We start from the raw sequence: 23,222 nt of genomic DNA, 5'->3' as shown, positions 1-23,222 counted from the left end.
GTATCCGCTGCTATGCATTACTAATGCCTAGACCCTGATCCCAATATCTAAATGTATAATGTTCTGTAAAAGTTGAGAATAGAAAATTCTATTGTACTTTTCATCGTGGTCTTAAGGTAAATTGACAGAGAAAGGAAAATATAATAGAGTTGCAGATCAGTCTGTATCTCTATCTCATTATAAAGAGAAAAAAAAAAAAAAGATTACAGAAGAATGATGGAAAAAAGAGTTTTCTCTGAGAGGATATGTCTGAAAAGTCAACTCATGCACTGTGATGTAGTGGCAGATTTTCTGTTTAAAGTGTATTTTAATCCAGTTTAATCCTTAATTTGTACTTCGGCATTAGATTCAGCTAAAACAATATACATAGAAGATTTAAAGTTGGGATTCATCTCATCTAACTTTAGCTATCTAGAAGACAGTTGTCTAATTAGGGTGAATTATTTAGGTCTTCTCTCTTGTTAATGGAAAGAGAGAGGCATCTTTACCCCTTCCTAAAATAAGTGGGACTAATCTAAATTTATTAGAGTTGCTTATCTTGTGGAATTAATCTAAATTTAGTAGACTTACTTATCTCTCGATTGACTAGTAAAAGAATCTCTATACTCTATTTGAGACAGTTAAGTGGAATAAATCCTAACTCATTCGAAGGCCAGTTGTATTTTAAGAATGAGAAAAAAGAATCTACCATGAGTAATTCAGGAAAACTCAAGATTTGGATATAAAATTCTAGTAAAGCCTATGAATTTGAAACACCAATATGTAAAGAACAGCACATCTCTTATTTTTTCCCCTTTGTTATTGAATTGAAATGACTTCAATATGTGTAGTCAGCACTCTGCCATTCAATGAGATACAAAAAAGATTATATTTATCCAAAAAGACTTTACCTCCTAACCTATAAGGAAAACATATATTTGCATCTTTATCTCTAAATCAGTATCATGTCAATAAAATCTTACAATAAGAGGATCTTACGTTACCTTGATGCATGTGCATACTGTTACAGTTATATTGTTTTTTTGTTTTTTGCATTAATTATGTTGTTCAAAAGTAATAAGAATCACACCACATACAAATATACGAGGGCTGCTCTGAAAGTAATACCTCCTGTTTTCTTCCGTTGGCGAACAACATCAAAGGTTGGTGGAATCTCAGTAAAGGCTGAACCTTGCCACCATATTGTGTCGAAAGTTTTGCCATGTGACAGATGTCAGCAGAGGGGCAGTTTGACAGAATGCAGTCTGTCATTAAACTGTGTATGGAAGCAAAGGTGTGCCACTGAATTCCTCCATCGTAATGAAAATTGCACCCACTGACATTCATCAACACTTGTTGAATGATGCTTTCTGCAGCATGTAGACCACAACTAGGATAACAAAAAGGAAAAGAATGTGAGATGAAGATGTTTAAGAACAGTTATACCTAAATTCATATATCTTTGAAAAATAACTTCATACTTGTAGAACTCAGCTATTATTATTATGTAGTATGGGATATGAAACATGATTAAATAAAAATCCTTGAAATGTCCTTGAAATCTTCCCTGTTTTTCTTGAAAGCTGGAAGAAAGCTTGACATTTACTGCAAGTATTTACTTGTGGCACCTTGGAAAGTCTTGAGGAAAAAAAAAAACAACAAAAAAAACCAACAAAACTTAATAGGCAGCTCCTGCTAAAGGTGACTGAATTGCAGTGCATTGTTGTTCATAATATGGATCTATTTACCCAGTAGCACTTGGTTAAAAGGAGAAAGAGGAACCAGGGGGAAGCCTGGGAGGACTGTCTTCCTAAGATGAAGCTGCTGAGATGGAAAGAATTCAAAAGGTCAGCGTGGCATCAGGGGAAGTATTTGTAAGAGAGGAAAACAAAACAGACAAACAAAAAAATAGCTACTGCAAGTGAGCCCAGAACTGTCAGACATTTACTTAAAAACAAGCAAAAAAGAAATACATCCAAGAGAAATATTTCTAGCTGAGGAAAAAACTCTGGTGAAAGCTAGAACTGTGACACACCACACACATGCTAATATGGACTGTGGAAATCTTGGCCCATTTCTCTACATTAAAGATTATTAGGAAAGTTTTACGTATGACTAATGATTGTGTAAGGCTGTTACTTTACGTGTGGATCAACCATGAGAACGAAATGAGATCAAGATTTCACAGTTTCACTAGTGGATTGAATTATATGGCTATTTCCCAGATAGCAAGGGGGGGAGGGGATAAATAAATAAATAAATGATTCCTCACCAAAATGGGGAATTTACCCTATTGATTTTGCACTGTCCAGATCAAATCCCCACAATCTCCTTTGAAGTCCCTCTGCTCAAATTCCTATTTTACACTGCTATTAGCTTAAATCTCTCCTTCCCCAGCTTTTAATTCAGCATCAGTTATTTCTCCTGCTCCTGTCCTTTATTTCTGTCACAGCCTGTCGCACCCCCCACCCCAACCCCAACATTTTCCTCATCCTCTCCCTTTTGTCAGCCCCCCCCCTTTTTTTGTACCCTTATCCCACCCCATCCTCTCCATGTGCTCTGTTCCTCTGTTGCTGGATGCTGCTTTACCCACCTGCTCCATCTCTGCTCACACCACTCTCTGCCTCCACCAGATTTCTTCTCCCTTGCCATCGTATTTCTTTCTCACTAGACTCCAAAAGAGGGAGCAGTGAGACCACAGCGACTGTTTCCCTGATCGCAGCTGCTGTGCAGGCTGGGAGGGCTGAGAGGAGTGAAGCACTGTGTGCGGAGGGAGATCACACACTCCGGGGACCCCACATCTTCAGCTCACGGGTGATCCATCCCGCGTGGATCAGGCAGAAGGCTGATAGTCTGTGCACAGCCAAACTGCTGAGCACCCAAAGCTTGCAGGGTAGTTGAACAAGAAGGGGAATTCTATGCCAGCAGGGCATTTCTCAAACCTGCTCCATTGCCTTGCCAACCCAGATGGACAGTGGAGTGCATGGGCTGCATAGATTTACGTGGGGTGAAAAAACAAGTTGTTTATAGAACTACATTTTTAAGGATGAAGTACAAAAGAAATGACCTGTAATTAAAAAATAACACAGACAATAGCAAAGAACAGAACTCCTCAGTAGCCAGTTCACAAGCCATTAGAGGCAGATCTCAGACATAGTATTGGAATGAGTCATCCTGTACTTTGTAATTGATGAGAGGGAGAAATAAGATTAATATCAGTGTTACAGAGATTAAAGTCGGTTTGTGGTATTCCACAAACCTTTCTGTAAGATGTTCAGGGAGTAGAGCCAAGGGTGGAGAAAGGGAAGGGTCAGGGTAAACTGGAAAGAGATAAGCATAGTAAAATAGAGTGGAGGGAATAAAGATGGCAGCTGCCTATCTTATTACTGAATCTTTTTCAACTATATTCTTCTGTGCAGTCTCACTCTCCATCCCCTCTGTGTGAATGCTGCAAAACCTCCATGTGAGTGGCTAGAAAGGGCCGATATGCCTGTGTGACAGCAACTGGGGAAGCAAAGGTGATTATATATGTATGAGATGGCTAAATGTTAGGAACAGGACTAACTGGTGAGTAAAAGGGAATACCATCTTACTGTGGAAGATCTGGAAGGGATCAGGGTTTGTGCCAGCAGCTGGCAAATGTGCCCAACATCCAGGAATGGATATTAAACAGAGATCATCCTGAGTCTGTGACTGTTGGTAAGATGGCAATTATGAGAGTGGAGGTGTGTGCTTTCTCTTATAGGATTTTCACAAAAGAAGAAGTAGGGCTGGTATTAACCATTCTATTTTCTGTAAGATTTAGTGATCTTATACATTAGCACAGCTAAAGAAATTGTTTCCTATGGCAGTCTGTGTGACCATACTGTCCTCCAAGCAGTGGGACTGTGCACATGTCTCTAAGGTACATGATCAGCACTACCTCTGGCCATAGCTGAAAATGAGACTAGCAGCAGGCACACGAGTGATATGGAGAGAATCCTAGACACAGCGTGCTCAGCTCCAGCAGCCAGGAATGGGAATACAGGACTCCACCAGGTCTGACAGCCTCATTAGTATACTCCCAGAAATAAACAAATAAACAAATCACAGTGACTTTTATTTCATTATAATAGGGAAAAACAAACAAACAAACTAACTAAAACAACACTAAAATATTTTTTAGTCCAGCAAAACCCTATATGGCAAAATTTGGATCAAACATTTTGAATTAAACAAAGGCATTGGGAAGAAAATGAAACAGCTTGAACTAGCCTTATTTTTATTTATCACTTCAGAATACAGAAATAAATAAATAAATAAATCCTGATTAAGCATGAACTACATGCACGTAGTTACAGTAACAGAGCATTACGTTGTAAGACGAATGCTAATTTAAAGATTTCAGCCACTCACAGCAGTCACAGCATAAACAGACCTCAGATGAACTTTGCTTTCAGTAGGCAATTCTCAGGACTTGAGGAGGAACTGAACCATCTCATTGAAGTTTTCTGATGAAGGCTTTAGCCATAAATTTCAGGAACACTAAATAAATGCTTCTGCTAAAGTTTAGGGAGCTGTTGATATTGTCTGTTAGTCTGACAAGGCAAATTATACCCGTGAGGAAAAATAACAAGAACAAAAAATAGATTATTTCTATTTCTAGCGGCAATAATGAATTGATACGCAACAGTGTCTGCCCTGCGTTCATTGCCTTCTTTATCAAAGGGGTGGCAGAGAGATTGATAATTTGTTCACAGCAAGTAGCAGCAAAGTATCCTTGCCCCATCCAAAAAGGGCACAAGCAGACAGGGAAAAGAAGTTGAGAGAGCAGGCTTTGCTGGGATAGAGCAATTTCATAAGAATTTCATAACATTTCTGTACAAAAGGCCAGAAGCTGACTATCAGGTCATGAAACAGCACCATGTGTACTGTGCCGTGAAACATGTCACTTTCACATAGCTTTATTTACTGGCACTAGTTTGATGTAAAACAAATACGTCCTTCTCACTATAAACTTCTGAGGAGGCATTGCATTTCAAGATTTCATTTGTTCCAAATGAGAAGCATTATCTTCTACACTTCTGTGCTAGCAAAGAAGTTCCAGGGAACCTGACCCTCCTTGGGATTCCTTGCTTCACCTGCCTGCTGGGCCCTACCATTGACAAGCTTGTTTAAATTACATTTTCTTTGCTTGGGAAAGCTTATATCAGGACTGTGACTGAAACCCAGCACATCAGAGAAGCACAGCAGTGCTGTGAAGTAATCATAGATAAAAACAGGACATATTTGTAAACAGGTTGTGTGAGCCTATTGGTTTTCATTCACCTGTGGAGAGAGAATGAATGCCTTATAAATAAAGCCAAAGGGAAAGATGCTAAACATCCTGTACTTAGTAAATGTATGCATCCAAAGATGAACTTACTTGCATTTTGTTGTTGTTGTTGTTGCATTTAGCCCTGTATTCAAAATAACTCTCTGCTGTAGCCTGCAAGGCAAATGGAAGTATATCATCAAAAACGAGAGCAGGCTTTAAAGCAAAATAATGCTGAAAGAAATTCAGCAATAAGGTCCATGGTGAACTTTTAGCACATGCATACCTGAGAAATTTTTTTGTTTGCTTATATAAGACAAAATTAAGTCCTTTACTGCTAATACTTTCCTTACGGCGAACAGAACGGCTTCTTTTTTGTTTTTGTTTTTTTGTTTACCCTACTCATATCTCACTCTCAGTTTAAGTATCTCTGAAAAACAGGGCTGAGATCTTTCTAAACTGCTTCTTGCCCTTTAATGCATAGTGCATAACAGACTGTCACGGTTTAAACAAAGTCTACCTGCTTCGGTGACAGGGGGCCGTGGGCCCTGCAGGGGCCCTAGGCCGAAAGTAAAAGTTAATTAGGAAAAGAAATCAGCGGCAATGATCTAAGGAGGCACACTTATTTACTAAATATTATATCGAAATACAGGATAACACAATATAATATAATTGAAATTAAGCTAACGAATCAAGCAAAATAGGAGAGAGAATGAGTCCCGAAACTGAGAGGCCTACTGTTAACTCTAGGCGAAACGGTGAAGGCTCCCACACACTCCTCTGAACGCCAGAACTCAAAAAGACGTCAGTCTAGCCTGTGACAGAGATAATATAGTGTCCAGGTCCCGTGACCCATCTCTGACCGTGTTGTTCTCTGGGAGATGTAGTCTTCTTCTGTATGTTGCAGATTCAGTAAAATTATTTATGCTTTATATGATGTTATGATGTGGAATACTGATAGTAAAATTACAAAATTATTAAACCATGACACAGACCTTCTCCAAAATACCTGAGAGAGAAAAGAAAACTCAGTCCTAGGTACATTCTCTACATGATTCACAAACTATTATGAGGTAGCAAATACTCATCAGATCATTCTATCCCACAATGCAGCTCTCAAAACAAAGAACTAGAGGGAAATGCTTATGAAGTTTCCTCATGCACCTGGAATTTGTCCTGTTATCACATTCGTATAGGGCATATATTTGTGTGAGATCACTGAGAATCCCAAGGTTATTTTTGCCCCACCAATCTGCTCTCCAGCCATGTAGGTGAAACTAACTCTGCAGTTTCTATCTCATCTCTGACTGCCTTATCTATCAGGTTCCTGCTAACAGACACCGCTGTAGAGTAACTTGAGATATTTCAGCTGCTTATCTCAAGGGGCCATGAACTGCCATAGGAGGTGTGTATCAAGGAAGCCCAGGTGACTGACTCACACTAAACACCAAGCTTTCAGATGGTTGCAATTAGGGGAGATGACTCTCACCACAGATGTGGTGATTTTTCAGACTTGTGCCTTGCCCCAGGTAGCATCTGAGAAAAGGAAGCTTCCAGAGAAGAGACAGGAGTAAAAGAAGTTAACAAATGAAAAACATATTTCAGTAGACTGTCAAACAAAAACTCTTAACAGGATGAATCTTTTTTTGTTTTCTCTTTGCCATGCTGGTCTTCTAAATTTGTCCTCCTGCCCTACAGCATCTTCCAATGGACTTCCTGTATCAGCAGAGGGAGAGTCATGTGATCCTTCTTGCAGAGGTATTGTTCTGTATGATCACAGGAAAAGGAGATGATCTCACCTTAGTGTTTGTACTGAATTGGTTGTACGAGAGCTGTCTGATCAGATTAAAATGTCTTGGTCTTCTCTTATGTGTATTTTCTGATTTCTGCTGCTGTCACCTAATAATAAGGAACAAAAAATAAAGGTTACCCCAAAATGATTTTTAAGCTATCTCTGTAACAAATTTCACATCATCATTTTGAATCGTATGGGGGAATTGTTTTTGGCTATGCTTTTAGTGATGTATGGAAAAAATGTGATGTGGTTCATCATTTCTCCACAAAATAAGTGATCATAATGGTCTCTTAATATAGGCATATCACATTCTGTTACTGCAGAACCTTTTGTGACATAACATGCAAAGTGGATATGAAGAAAATTATTGTGATTTTAGTTCCGGAGTTTTAAATGTCAGGAAAAAATGTATTTTGCAACTTGTAAAAAGGCAACAGACCCTTAAATAAAGTAACCTCAAATGAAATTATTTCTAGAAATGGAATAGAATTAAGTTATAAATGTTAAAATAAAAGAAGGGGAATTTAATGTATTTTAAAATTATACACTGTTAGTAAATAAAATTACTGCTACTTTATATTGTACAGACTTATAGTATGTTTGTCATTTTCAATTATTTTTGCATACAGGAACACAAATAGTTGTCTCCTAAAAGTACTAGTTTTATATAGTATGCTTACAGTGAAGTGAAAACGTGGGGATTAGAAAATTTTGGTTGTACTCAACTATTCCATATTAGACCCAAAATAAACATTTATAGTACCTTCCAAACCTGAGGTAGAAATCAAGTGTATTAAAAGTGGGTGAGTACTTATGTTGCAGCTCCTGGAGGGTAGTAAATGGATCTATTTGTAAGTGAAAAAATAAAGCTGAAATTGAGATTGTGTTTGCCTTTTAGAAGGCATGCTTCCTTTTAGTAGTGAATAGACAAACAACAACCACTTGGTCACTGGGTATTTAAATCTGTAATGCAGCTTTGCCAAGCTGTCCATTTCTATTTGTATGTGACACGGGAGGAAAGGTATTTTAGTAAATAAATAGGAAAGTCCACTTCCATGCCACACTGCTCTTCATAGACCTTGTCAGTGTTAAACATCTCTCAGAACTACGTGTTTGAAATAGGGCTGGGAGCCTCAGAAATAGATATCTCTCAACGTCTGCACACACATTTACCATGATGACTAGCAATGGCAAGCAAGAGTCTGAAATGCCTTTGCTGGAGTTCCCGTCTGACTAACAGCAAGTCATTTACAGAGTATGAGCCACTGAAAGCAGAAAGCTGTAGGAATGCTACATGCACTTACTCATGTCAGCAGAAATCAGCAAAGGGCTTTCAGGACAGGAATACGGGAAAAAAAGAAAAAGTGTAAATGAAAGGGACATAAGTAAGCTAAAGCAGTAATTCACTAAAGGGACAACAAGTGTTCAAGATCTCAGTTTACAGCAAGTGTTCTTCAGTCATTATAGCAATGTGCATTTTTGCAATTTGTTTCATGGGACATTCTCTCCTTCTTTTCATCAAAATAAGGAAAGAATTTTGAAACCTCAGCAATTTTCCTAAGCAGAACTGTTCTTAGTTCAGTTTTGTGTATGCATTTGCAACATGCACAATTATTTTTTATTATTTGGAGTTACTTTTTGTCAAAGATCTTAAGACATGAGTGTTCAACCTTTTGGCTTGCCTGGACCTCACTGGGTGGAGAGGAATTGCCTTGAGCTGCAAATGAACTATGTAGATTTCTCTGAAAGTAATGGCTCCTATTCATTTCCATGAAGGCTACAATATGAGAGGGCACAATAACATTATTTGATAGAGCAATTTCTCAGCTACATAGACTATTTTTTGACATAGTACCCACCATTAGCTTTGTATTTGCACCAGCAATGAACAAGAGCTTGCATGCCATGCTTGGAAATATGTGCATAAGCAGATGTAATTCACTGTCACCACTGCTGAAATGCACAACTTGCCACTTCACTGTGCTGATATCCACGGTTTGATCTCCATAAATATTTAGCAAGCATCAATGAAAATCAGTGGGTGCAATTTTCCTTAGGCATGGAGGAATTCAGTGAAATGATATGTCATAACTTGAGTTAGCAGTGCACTGTGACCTCCCAGTATCCTGGTTTCAGCCCAGACAGCATTGATAGCACAGGAATGTTTGGTTGTTGTTGAACAAAAGGTGTGTGCCTGGGGCTGGGCTGCTTGGTGGGGCAGTAGTACTGCCATGATGATGTGGGGCGGTGGGCTGAGCCAGGCCACATACAGCCTGTGGCCTGTGGGTCAAACACACCTGTCTTAAGGCAAGCTGTGTGTATCTGTGTGCAATGAACATCATAACTGCAGACCTAATGTGTCATAGACACAGGATGATCAATGCTGAAGATACACATGTGAAGGAAATAGGCTGTCGATCCCTCTCTCGCATCCACTAGAGAAAGATACACGGCATTTAGGATCCAATTTTGTAACTCTATTCTATTTCGTTGGTTAGTTTCACTGATGTAATGTTTCAAGATGTAAAATTAGCAAGATCAGCAGAGATATTAGTAAATGTCAAAAGGGATTGTGCATGATACATTTTCTGTCTCAAGGGAGACTGAGAATAAATAGCAAAGGTTACACTTCAAGTCATCCCAGAATAATATGTCTGTTTCTGTGGTATTATTTATAGTAGATATAAGTCCTGAGACTCAATGACTGTCAATTTTGAATGTTCATTGTGCAGAAAATGTTTTTTCAAGACTCCCTCAACAGCCAATAGGAACAAAAACCACACCAATCAGGTATTTTGCTGACATGTGGTAGGCAACTTTTTTAAGGCTATGATGAATCCCCCTATGTTTGTGCTCATCTCTCTTCACTGCCTTTTTATGGAAGCTTAGATAACTCGATTAGAAGTTTAACTGTTAAATGGTTGCAGATAAGTGACTTGAATCCCATCCAAAATGATTATAGAATATCCACTTTAGCCCTTACTTGCTAATTCTTCCATCAGATGCAGAATCAGTCCCCACTTTGATAAATCACAGTGTGATATGTTTGAGAGTATTTACAATTTGATGCCCATATGAAGCTAACAAGGTTTTTGCTTTGACAGTATGTCTCTATCTGCATGTTATGGCATTTGGTCATAATTGCGTCTGCCTATAGCAGTTTATGGTCATAATAAGACGCTGACACATTTAACAGCATCCATTTAAATTTCATAAATATCGTAAATGCCAACCCTTCCATTAAAACAGAAACAAAAGATATAAAAATTCAGTCAGAGGCAGATTACTAGTGTTTTAAAAACAAAAGCAGTGTTTAAAGCACTGCCATGTGGCCTCCAGGGCCGATAACATACTTCTATATCACTGTACTACAAATGTAGTAGCTAAATAAGAAAATCTGGACAGAGGGAGGGAAAATGAATAAATAAATAAATAAAATAATAATAATAATAAAAATCCACAAACTGCAAAATTCCAAAAATTTCTGAAAAGTCCTATCACAAAAACTTTCCAGGTATAAAAAGAAATTGTCCAAGACTTATTTTTTCCTAAAGGAGTTTTCTACTGAAAATATAAGTTATATATATAATATTATATAAGAAAATAAAAAAATACAGAGTTGTCAAAATCTCTTTCCCATTGAAAACTAATCAATATGTGTAAAAATTCTGCTGATTGTATACAGTGACTACCATTTAGAAAGACTAACCTAGAATATTATTATTGTGTACAGAAATACCTTATTAATATAATCTCTTTATGTACATAATTAGATCTATTATAATAGTGTATTACAAAACTACAGGGTGTTTTGTTTCTTTTTCTTTCTTTTTTTTTTTTTTTCTTTATTTTTCCCCTTAGAAATCTAGCTAGATGATGCTTTCCTCTGTGAAATCATTTTATCCTTTTTTTTTTTTTTTATTTTCCCCCTTAGAAATCTAGCTAGATGATGCTTTCCTCTGTGAAATCATTTTATCCTACACTCCAGGATAAGGTCTGCCTTTCTCTATCACATAACCTAGAAGATGAAGTGATCTGCAACAGAATTTCTAACTATACTATTGATGTATCCATGCAGAGGCCGATCTTAATGACAGCAGGGTTTCTTCAAGAACATGTATGGATCATTTACTTTTACAGTTCTTTCACTTATTAGAAGCTTACTGTCATCATTACAGATGTGCTTGTGAGCAGATGCTTTTTAAGTTAACACATTAGCTACCATTTATGTGCTGTCTGCTTGGTACAGATACATTTGGTTTGTCATCTAAACTTGGAGAAGACCCATAGATTCAAACAGGAAGAAACATGCTGCTGACTTTTTAATCAATTTTGGTAAAGAACAGATCTCCAAGATTAGTTACAGAAACAATTATTTTGAAAATTATCTGGTTTGGAAGCCAATTTCTTTACTATTTGCAGTGTTTGTGGGATTTTTGTTGCTGATATTGTTTTGTTGTTGTTGTTGTTGTTGTTTGTTTGTTTTTAAAATATTTTTAAAAGGCATGTCATATATTAAGACCACTGCAGATATTCTGATAGACAAAATTAGGGAAAACCTTCTCATCGGTTTTGTCTTTCACATAATAACTTCACTGAGCCTTAGTATTTATTGAGGAAATAATTTCAGTCTACATAGCCCTAGAACACTAAAGCCATTGTAGTCCAGGTATATTAAGTCTTAGCCTCAAACATCAGGTTATTAATTTGGTCAATTGTATTGCCTAACCTACCCATTTATATACCACTGCATGTATGGATGTGTATTTTGGGGAACAGAGAAACAGAGAAAAGGTTAGCTTACTCACTTGGAAACAAAGCTGGAAAATAATCTTTTGTCATGAAATTTAGACATCTAATTCTATCTTCCTCATTAGTTGAGTAGTAAGAGCATTCACTGCAAGGATGTAAAATGATGTATTAAATACAGTCTTGGTGTGTCAAGTCTCATGTTACAAAGCCAGAGGCAATCCATTACAATAGAATTTCTCAATTTACTAATCTACAAACAAAAAAAATTAATCAAATAGAGAAATAAGTGAAATGGAGGCTTTAGCTCTTTTAATCTTTTAATCAAAGGCTTAGCGGCAGAGTATTATAATGAAGACCCCACAAGTCTTCATTACTTGAATGTTAAATTCATTAGTGTTACTATGAAGTTTCATAAATTATTTAAAATAGCCTTGTCAAAATAAATGAACAAAGTACATTCTGTGATACTATAGCATTTTTTCTTTCTTTTTTTTTTTTTAATTCTGTCCTCCCATTGTGTCTGCTTGTGTTCTTTATAGTTCAGGAATTAGTTGATTCACAGTAGAGACGGGTTTTGAAGGCTATTAGTGTAAGTGGGAGTCTTACAACTAAACTTGATGGGAGTCTGAGAGGGCCCCAAGAGTCCTTGTATCAATGAAGATAAGTAATGTCCTATTGTTATCTCTAATTAGCCACAAACATGACAGAGCAGTGCCTGTCTGACTCCATGACTTTACAGCACTTAATGCAATGGGGCCTCCATTCTACTAGGAATAGCTCCATTAATATAACAGCTATCTTATGAACAAAATTATTTCAAATCTTTGCTATGTATTCAATATTTGTTATTGTTATTACTTAATTACCTGTTTCTCAAAGGTTCTAATATGTGGATAAATAAAAAATGCACTATAATATCTCTCAAGTAGCTGTTATCAAGAACTACAACATTTTAAGAGCATCTTTAATAGCAGTCACATGGTCAATGCAGAAGAAAATAGAATGTTTTAGAGGGAATTGAATATTTCTTAAAAATAATAAACACTCATAAAGAAATACATACATATGTGTTTCTGTTTATTCAGGTGTACATAAAACTCTGGGTTTAGTTATAACCTGCTACTTGAGCAGATAACCAGATGCTTGTGAGCTCCAGAGGAAGTTTTCCCTCCTACACAACTGACTCAATAGACACCTCAAAAAAAAAAAAAAAAAAAAAAAAAAAAAGGACATACTGTATTTTTGAAAGGATGCAACAGTGAACACCTGATACTAATTAGTAATAAGCATAAAAGGTAAAGTTCAACTCAGATAATTCCTATATAACACCTGGGACCCTTCAATTTCCATGGAATTCTCATATAAAGTATGGAGTATGTAATATTTAAACCTTATCTGCAAGGAGGCAAAATCATTCTTTAATCCTTATTAATAAAATAATCCATCTTTTCAAATTATAATAATCTCAGATTTTATTTTCATGAAGAAAACAAAATCTTCTAGACTTATGTGCATCATCTTCATTTCAGTGATGTAAAATACTCTGTCTACTGCATTTATTCTGCTTTGGAATTGCCCTGGGTAGTCCTACATTGAGTGTGAGTAGTGAGGAAAAGGAATTATTCTTAGGTTGCAATGTCTCTTCCTCATTTTGTTGGATAAATTCCCATTAGTGTGTGTTCATATGTGAGTGAGAGGGAAGCTGCTGGCACTTTTTTCAGTTCCTTAGTAATCTCAAAAGTCCTGGCTAAGCCTGTCTGCCTTTTGTCATTGATAATACACTAATGCTCGCTAAAGTATTGCTGATTTTCATAGTCAGCTTCTACTAATATGAAGGAATAATGTTCTACCTTCTTAAGAGTTAAATGCCAAACCACGTCTCTGTCTCTCTCTCTTACACCTTTATAGGGCATACACATATTCTATGTAACCCCATTACATGCTTTAGCAACAGATCATATCATTCCTAGTACTATTTCATAGGGGCAATAGGATTCTGCAGACACGAAGTAGTAGATCTAAAAACAATTATCTTTCTGCCACAAAATATTTTTCAGGGAGTCCTTTCACATGTCTAAGCCTTTGGAAAATAGAGTCACAGCAATATGTTTCCTGCTTTTTATTTGTATGACGTGGTAAAAGGGACAGTTGGTTCCCAAAAGCACCATTTCAGTTTATTTGGAGACTCAGCCCTGCACTGCTACCTATCTGGAACACTCATCTCTCACTGTAAGAACATAAGACTTCTTTCTCATGAAAGCTTATATTTTTCAGAAATGGATAAGTATACCAGAGAAGACTGGCATGGTATAATGCCACATTCTGGCTCAGTTTGAACCGTTATAGCAGATAAATATGAAATGTCATAACAGATGTCTGCTTAAAATGCAAGGGCTCTGCTTATGAATCTTATGTAAGGTTCAGCATCGCTTGTTCTCACAGTTGACGGGGAAGTGGGTCTGGCTCCCAGCCCAGGTCTCTCACACAATGATTAACCTGCGACTACATGGCACCATCTGGTACTGTCTCAGGTAGGAAACATATATAAATGACTGAACAGTTACGCTTTTCCTTCTGTAAGCAGAGTAATATTTGAGGAATAGAACATTTTTTCTTTTCCCAGGCAGAACTGCCTTGAATTATTTCATGTACAGATAAGATACCCAACAAGTACTAAACACTCTCCTAAAAACATGCTTGGGTCTCTTTCACTCCTGCTTTGTTCAGACATGTTCTTACTTTTTCTGTCTTTTTCTCCCTTTTCCCCTCTGCCCCTTCTCTGTAGTCCCTCCCTGCCTCTTTCCCTTCTGCTTTTCCTCTCTCACTCCCATTCTTTCTCTTTCCTGCCCATCTTTCTTACCTCTTTCCCTTCTTTCTTTGCTTCTTTCCTTCTTTTCCTCTTTTTCTTCTTTTCATCTTTTGTACACTTTCAATCCATTGTTCCTGAACACTGTTCTTGAGAAAGAGGTGTGATTAACCAGCAGCGCTGATCTGCCCTATTTCCTGTTCTGTTCTATTTTTTTCTTTCCTCTGGAGAAGTACTTCTGTATAAGCTTTTTGTAAGTCAGTACATGAAGTAAATAACCAGAATCAGCTCAGAAAGAATGATGACTCCCAGGGCTTACGTGATGGCATGACCCCTACTTACACAGAAAATTCTGGCTCTTTGGAAATGTCTCATGGCCAGTTTAAATGAATGTTCACATAAGGAAACAACATTAAACGAATGGAGAGAAATGCAGGTGAAAAGGATCACCTTCCATCTTTCCCATTATTCTACGTTAAAATTAGAAGGCAAATAAGCAGAATAGTTCATGACGGTCTTATCTTTTATTGCCGGTAGGAGAATGCTTACTGTTACCCAAGCAAATCATACTGCAATATAACTTCAACATTTTGTACTGGATATTATTATAGGCACATATCACTATAACATACTGCTTTCATTTTGAACCCATCATGGTACTGTAACAGTTTTCTAGCAACACACATTAAATTTAAAAAGGAAAAAATGAGTGGGAGGTATAGTACTCTATAATATCTTCTGTAGCTTCTGTTTTACAGGCTTTATCGTTAGACTTGGTTTTCATTACTAGTTCACTATAGGAACTAGGATTTACACTGTATGTATGTCATTTTATTTTGAGAGTCTCCAGGGCTTTTAAGAGCATTCAGCCTTCTATACACTGTGGTATTTAATTTGCTTGCTTATTTTTTTTCATAGTTTTTAATTTTATTTAAATTAATTGTTACTTAGACCAATGATTTTCATGTCTGTATATGGTTGGGATGTTGGGGAAGAAAAGTGTTTTCAGTGAAGTTTCATGAGATTTGGGGAGACTTACTTATATGCAAAATATGTCACTATTAAAACTCTTTCATTTGAGGTGGTAGAAAGAGCCTTTATAATCTTCAATCAGGCCTAGATACATAGAAGAAATAATGCTTCTCATCACATTTTTGGGAGGAAGTAGAATACTTTATAGAGTAAAAGATCTCCTTTACTGCTACTTAATTTTGTGAAGAAATTTTAGATAATAATACATAAAATCTGTTTTTTTCATTTTATCTTTTGTTAAATTATGGCAAAATATACACAACAATTGATTTGTTAATCCATGGTGTCACGGTTTTAACGAAAATCTACCTGCGTCTGTGACAGGGGGGCCGTGGGCCCTGCAGGGGCCCTAGGCCAAAAGGAAAAGTTAATTAGGAAAAGAAAACAGCGGCAATGATCTAAGGAGGCACACTTATTTACTAAATATTATATCGAAATATAGAATAACACAATATAATACAATATAATTGAAACTGAGCTAACGAATCAAGCAAAATAGGAGAGAGAAATGAGTCCCGAAACTGAGAGGCCTACTGTGAAATCTAGGCGACATGGTGAAGGCTCCCACACACTCCCCTGAACGCCAGAACTTGAAAGACCTCAGTCTAGCCTGCGACAGAGATAATATAGTGTCCAGGTCCCATGACCCATCTCTGACTGTGTTGTTCTCTGGGAGATGCAGTCTTCTTCTGTATGTTGCAGATTCAGTAAAATTATTAATGCTTTATATGATGTTATGATGTGGAATACTGATAGTAAAATTACAAAATTATTAAACCATGACATTAGCAAATGGCTAATCTGAAATTCAGCTCTGTCTAATACAGTATCACTATATCTTCATTTCATTAGTTAAATACAAGATTAGAGAGATGTTCAGAAGATTCATCCTAGTTCAGTGGCAGTCACTAGTGGATAATATAATATATTTATATTTATATTTATATTTATATTTATATTTATATTTATATTTATATTTATATTTATATTTATATTTATATTTATATTTATATTTATATTTATAATATATATAAATCTCCTCTGTACAAGTTTTAAATCTTTTCCCCTTGTCCTGTCAACAACACACCTTGCTGAAGCATCTTCTATGTTTGTTATATAGCCCCACTTTAGTCAATGGAAGGCCATTCTCAGGTCTTCTTGAAGCCTTCTCCAGGCTAAACAGCCCCAGCTCTCTCAGCCTGTCTTCATGGGAGAGGCATTCCATCATCCCTTGGATCATTTTTGTAGCCCTCCTCTGATGTGCTCCAACAGGTCCATGTCTCTACTGTACTGAGAACTCCACTTCTGAATGTAGCACTCAAGGTGAGACCTCACAAATGTTGAGTGGGCAGGATCACCTTTCTTTACTTGCTGGCCATAATTTTGATGCAGCCCAGAATACAGTTGGCTTTCTGGGCCATAAGGACACAATCCTTACTCATGTCCAGCTTGCCATCTGTCAGTACTGCCAGGACTTTTTCTGTAGGGCTTTATTCAATCATCTTGTCAACTAGCTTGTATGGATAGTGAGGGTTGCCATAACCCAGGTACAAGACCTTGCATCTGGGTTCGTGATGTTCACCTGGGCCCACTACTTGAGCCTGTTTAGGTCTCTCTAGATGGTATCTGGTCTCTCAGGTTTGTCAAATGCACCACACAGATTGGTGTCACCCAGAAACTTGCTGAGGTTGTACTCAATACTGCTGTTGAAGTCACTGATTAAGATATTAAAGAGCATTACTTCCAGTGTCGACTCCTGAGGGATACCACTCATTACCATCTTTTGATGATTAGTTTCCATGTCTAGTACATCTTTGTCCCCTGAGGTACTATATGTAAACTCCACTAGTTATATTACATGTATAAAATGAGTTTACACCAACAGTTTGATTTACATAAAAATATTATATACATGGCTTCTATGGCTGGTATCTAGTACTTTTAATCAAAAAATTCAACTGAAAAGTTCATAATGATACCTTATACAACTGAAGAATGTTCTAGTTTGTAAAAAACAGAAGAGGCAGCAAATTTTCATTAGGGGTCTGATTTAGATGAGAAAGATAGAATCAAAGGTTTATTAATTTGGTTTCCATATATTTATACTGACATATGACAAAAGTAGCTTATTATATACTAGTAATAAATAATGCTGTGTGAATTCAGTCTTTCTTGCTGCTATTGTTGCCAATGAAAGAACTATGCTATCAGAAAATTATTGAGACACACAATTAAACAGTGACTTTTTTTTAAAGATGATAATCAGGAGTGAATCAGCATCTGAGAGTTTGGATTACCACTGTAGTATGTATGGTCCTTTCTGTCCTGCTAATGTCTGAGCCTCTGGTGAAGTAAGAAATGTGAGTGTGTGGAGTCAAGGTGAGTCACCTCAGCTGGGCTTCAACTTTTGTTTATCCAAATATCTGCCTAGAGAGGCATCAGAATTATGATGGAGTGTTGTGGAGTGATAGGTAGGAAACGACCATTAAAGAAATTGAGTGAATCTGGGTACTAGTACTCAACACAAATCTTGTCAAAACTGCTATGGCCATGTTATTGATATAGTAGCAAGCCTAATTGTATTGACTTTATTTAGACACAAATTATATGAAATTATATAAAAATATACTTGGAACTGTAATATTACCAAAAGCAAAAGTCCCTCCCTGTGTATATAAACATACATTTATATATGTATAAACACATACACATTTGTGGATAAAGCTGAATTTGTGTAAATACACACACACATATATATATATACATAGAAAACCATATTCCTATAAGTGGGGAAAAAAGACCTGATATCTATATTAAATGGATACTTCTCACTATGCACAGCCTCAGCAAGTATTTTTAATAAGATGTTAAGTCAAGTGGGATGGGAATTGAAGTGAACGGCTATATAGATGTGATCCATAGTCCTGTCGTCTCTGTAGTGACTGAATAGCTGTGTATCACAGCTTGTAAAAAAAACCACACAACGCGAAGAGAGCATTTGAAGAAAACATCAGCTCAGTCTTTCTTTTCAAATGTTACTGCTTACAGAAAGTCACCAGTATGATAAGAATTTAAAATCCTATTAGGCACTTCAGATTTTTTTTTCCTGTAATTTGACATGAAAGTCTTTTTGTTAGTGACTTTCATATTGTATTAGCTATAAAGAGGGAATGAAGAAGTAGGTTCTGGCTGCCGGCCAAGTCTGAGATGCAGTCCTACCACAATAAATTCCAGGATGAATGGCAGAAGCATGCAAATGAGTTACAAACTCAGATGAGCAAATGTGGCACATGCAGGCTGGCATGAAAGTGCAACAACCTCTGATTTCTGCTAGGACAGAATTGCTTTGAATTTGCAGGGCAGAGCATTGGCTCAGAGCTGTTTTTTATCCTTTAGTCTCATACGGAGACAAATGCTTCTTTAGCAGGTTGGACAACGTCTGTTCCACCTTATTGAGGATCATTCTTACACAAATCCTCTTCCCAATTTGCGGATATAATTTCATCTCCCCATTGTAATTTGCTTCAGGAGGCTTACTGTCTAATATTTCTATTTTCTTAGAAACCTCAAATATTTAGCAGAGCAATATAGCTCAGCACCTCTCAATCCCTATTTGAGTGTGGAAAGAGAATAAAATATGTGCACGGTATAAATTAGGCTTCAGAATCATATACATTCATTTAAGGGGGTAAATGGAAAGAGAGAATCAAAAGATTATGAGCCTAGTTAGTACACCTATCTACGGAGAGACTTAACTAGGAAAGAAAATCCATATCTAATTAAATAGAAAATTGTAGGGCAAATTATATGTGTGGAAAAAGAAAAAGAAAGAAAGAAAGAAAGAAAGAAAGAAAGAAAGGAATAAGAAGAAGAAGAAAAAGGAAGGAATGAAGAGGAAGGAAGGAAGAAGGAAGGAAGGAAGGAAGAAGGAAGAAGGAAGAAGGAAGGAAGGAAGGAAGGAAGAAGGAAGAAGGAAGGAAGGAAGGAAGGAAGGAAGAAGAAGGAAGGAACGAAGGAAGAAGGAAGAAGGAAGAAGGAAGGAAGGAAAGAAGAAGGAAGAAGAAGAAGAAGGAAAAGGAAAGGAAGAAGGCAGGAAAGGAAGGAAGGAAGAGAAGAAGGAAGTAAGAAGGAAGGAAGAAGGAAGGAAGAATGAAGAAGGAAGAAGAAGGAAGAAGGAAGGAAGGAAGGAAAAGAAAAAAGCAATTAAAAAATGCATACCTTTACCAACACATTTACATGAAAATATCGGTCTTAGGAGTGGTCTTTCTCTTCTTCTTTTCTTTGCTTTTCTTCCCTTTCTTTTCTAATTCCCCGCCCCCCCCCCCCCCCGTCCCCCCCCCCCCTTCTTTCCCCTTTCTTTCTTTCTTTTCTTGATTCTTTCTTCTTTCTTTTATCCTTTGGCTGTTCTTTCTTTCTTCTCTTCTTTCTTTTCTTTCTTTTTTTTCTTCTTCTTATTCTTTCTCTCTCCCTTTTCTTCTTTTTTTCTTCTTCTTTTCCTTTCTTTTTCTTTCTTTTTCTTCCTTTTCTTTTTTTCTTTTCTTTTCTTCTTTCTTTCCGTCTGCTGTGTTCTTTTTTCTTTTCTTTTTTTCCCTTCCTCCTTTTTCTTCCTTTCCTCTTCCTTTCTTTTCTTTCCTTTTTCCTTTTCCTGCCTGCCTCTTTCTTTTCTTTCTTTCTTCTTTTTTTCTCTTTAATTCCTTTCCTTTCCTTCCTTCCTTCCTTCCTTTCCTCTTCCTTTCCTCCTTCCTTTCTTTCCTTTCCTTGCCTTTCCTTCCTTTCTCCTTCCTTTCCGTTCCTTTTCCTTCCTCCATGCCCTTTCCCTCCTTTCCTTCTCCTTTCCCTTTCGCCTTTCCCTTCCCCTTTCCCTTCTCCTTCCTTCCCTTTCTTCCCTTGTCCCTTCCCGTTTCCCTTTCCCTTATTGGACTTCAGAGTTTGATTAAAAGACTCTTCTCCTTCAGCCTTCAACAGAAACTCAACCTCTGAATGACACAATGAACAGATTTATACAATTCACTTGTGGTGTCACAACTTTAACATAAAATTATACTGCTGAAAGTGAAAAGAGCTCAGAGACAGCAGCCAACATTTACCTAGTAGTCAAGGTACTGTACTGATAGTGGTATGAGAGGATGATATAGGCCAAGTATTGCAAAGCCCTTTCTTCTTTGACTGCTTTCAGAAGTAACAGATTTAAAACAGCAGCATGTAGTGAAGAAATGAAAGAAGTGCACACACATAAAGTCATATTTCCCAAATCCTGATTTTTACTGTGTTTGAAATTATTTTCTATTAACTTTAAAATGGATGTGAGATTATTTAAGTATTTAATTAATTTATTTATATATTTAAATAAATATTTAGTACAGATGTATTAGTTGTCAGCTACTGGAAGTGCTAACCCGGACTTAGTGGAGTGCCGTCTGTCCGCAGTTTTCTCAATAACTAACCTATTGTGCTGCAAGTTCTTTTCAAGTTCTGAGCCTCAGGGCCTCAATTTCTAAAATGAGAATAGTATTTCACATTAAGATATATGGCTGAAAAGAACAACAGAATACTTCTATATAGAAATCTGTGCTTTGAATGAAAGAGATGATTAGAAATGTGGGAAAAAAAAAAAAAAAAAGTTAAAAGAAAAAAAGCCTGTAATTATATTGCCATCAGGATATATTGGTGATCAGCTCGGGATAAATTTGGGTTAGTTATTATGCTTTCTAATTTAACATCTGCAAGACTCAAGCTTGAATCTTAAACAATGTTTTTTGAAAGCCGTCTAATCTAAACTGCTGCTTATAATATATAATGTTTCTTTAACAAAAAAAAAAAATCATACATATTTATAGACATATATATGTGGATATGCTATGGAGTAGCTGTAAAAGATAAACCTAAATGACAGTGCATGGAAGGAGAGAAAATACATGCAAGAAAGAGATCACATTTCAAAGTAAAACTGAACTTTTTTTCAAAGAGCTTTAATATATATATATTATTTTCCAAGATACAGAACTTCAAAGACTCGGGTAAAAATGTAGATAAATAGATTATTTTTATGCTGCTCAAGTGACTCATCATTTCAACAACGCTTGCGATATTTATTATGGATTTCCTCCTCAAATTACTCGAGTTCTGTCTTATAAAAGATATGTTCCTTTTATCTACATTATTTTTTATCTTCTCCCTGAAGAAAAAAAAAAAAAAAAGAAAGAAAAAGAAAGAAAGAAACTTTATAATCACCTACAATACATTGTTTGATGTTGGCACTAGACCACTCAACAAATGTAGAAAGGTGTGATTACTAGAGTATATGAAAGACTGATGATAGTCACTACAGTGATTTTTACTTACCTAAAAGAAAATAAAACATAAACAAGTGGAATAATGTCTATATAGAAGAGCTTATTACAGTTTTGGATCAAAGCTGGAGGCACCAGGTTTTTAGTTGGTTTGTGTTTGCTACACAGCATCTATGCCAACTAATCTCTCCTATTCTGAAGCCACCTGGCTGGCCATTCTTCTGTCCTAGAATTTACTGTCTGATGCTGTGAGAAGATGACACCCACTAAACCTTGGTCTGCACTTTGCATTAGCTAGAAAAGTTAACTGGCATTTAATGTAAAAGTTAATACAGATCTGGGGCTTGTACCTGAGTAATCCACAAATTCAAGTGGAATTTAAACATCTGACTTCTCTTGGCTGGGATTTGAGTACCTGGATAATTTAGAGGATCTAGCTTTGGCATTTTTACGGGACTTCAACCTTGTTTAGTACATGTTATCCCAGATGACATAAGGATTTAGGAAGCATTAAAGGGAGAGAACGATCATAGTCTTACTTGTCTCTATTGTTGTAGGTACTTTAGAATCATAAGCTTCCAACCGTAGAGTTTGAAGGGACCTTTAAAGGTCATCTAGTACAACTTCCCTGCAATGAACAGGGAGATCTACAGCTAGATCAGGTTGCCCAAGGCCTGTTCCAGCCTTACCTTGAAATTCTTCAGGGATGGCTCATTAACCATCTGGGAAGTTTGGGAAGTTTGTTCCAGTGTTTCACCACTCTCACTGTAAAAGACCTTTTCCCTATATCCAACTTAAATCTACCCTCTTTAAACTTGAAGCCATTTCCCCTCATTCTAATACCACAGAAACTGGTAAAGTGCCTGTCCCCTTCTTTCCGGTAGCTCCCTTTTAGATACTGAAAGGCCATTATCAGGTATCTTGAGAGCTTTCTCTTCTCCAGGCTGAATATTCCCAGCTCTCTCAGCCTGCCCTAATAGGAGAGCTGTTCTATACCTTGAATCATTATTGTGGCCCTTCTCTGGATTTGCTCCAACAGGTCTATGTCTCTCTTGTTCTATGAGCTCCACATCTGGATGCAATACTGCAGGTGATTTTGGTGTATCTGTTTTGCATGTTGTTATTAGTTATTGCATGGTATGATTTTCTGAATAAACAGCATTTTAATAATCCAGAATATTTTTGATAAAAGTATTTAGAAAGTATCTTCAGATAGATGGTATCTTCCCTAATACATTATAATCCTTCCAGGAGATAGTAAGTGTGAGGGCTTGC

Source organism: Coturnix japonica, chromosome 1 (assembly GCF_001577835.2).
Source record: "Coturnix japonica isolate 7356 chromosome 1, Coturnix japonica 2.1, whole genome shotgun sequence".
NCBI lineage: Eukaryota > Metazoa > Chordata > Aves > Galliformes > Phasianidae > Coturnix > Coturnix japonica.
The sequence above is the reverse complement of the archived record's forward strand: the minus strand, read 5'-3'. Positions refer to the sequence as shown.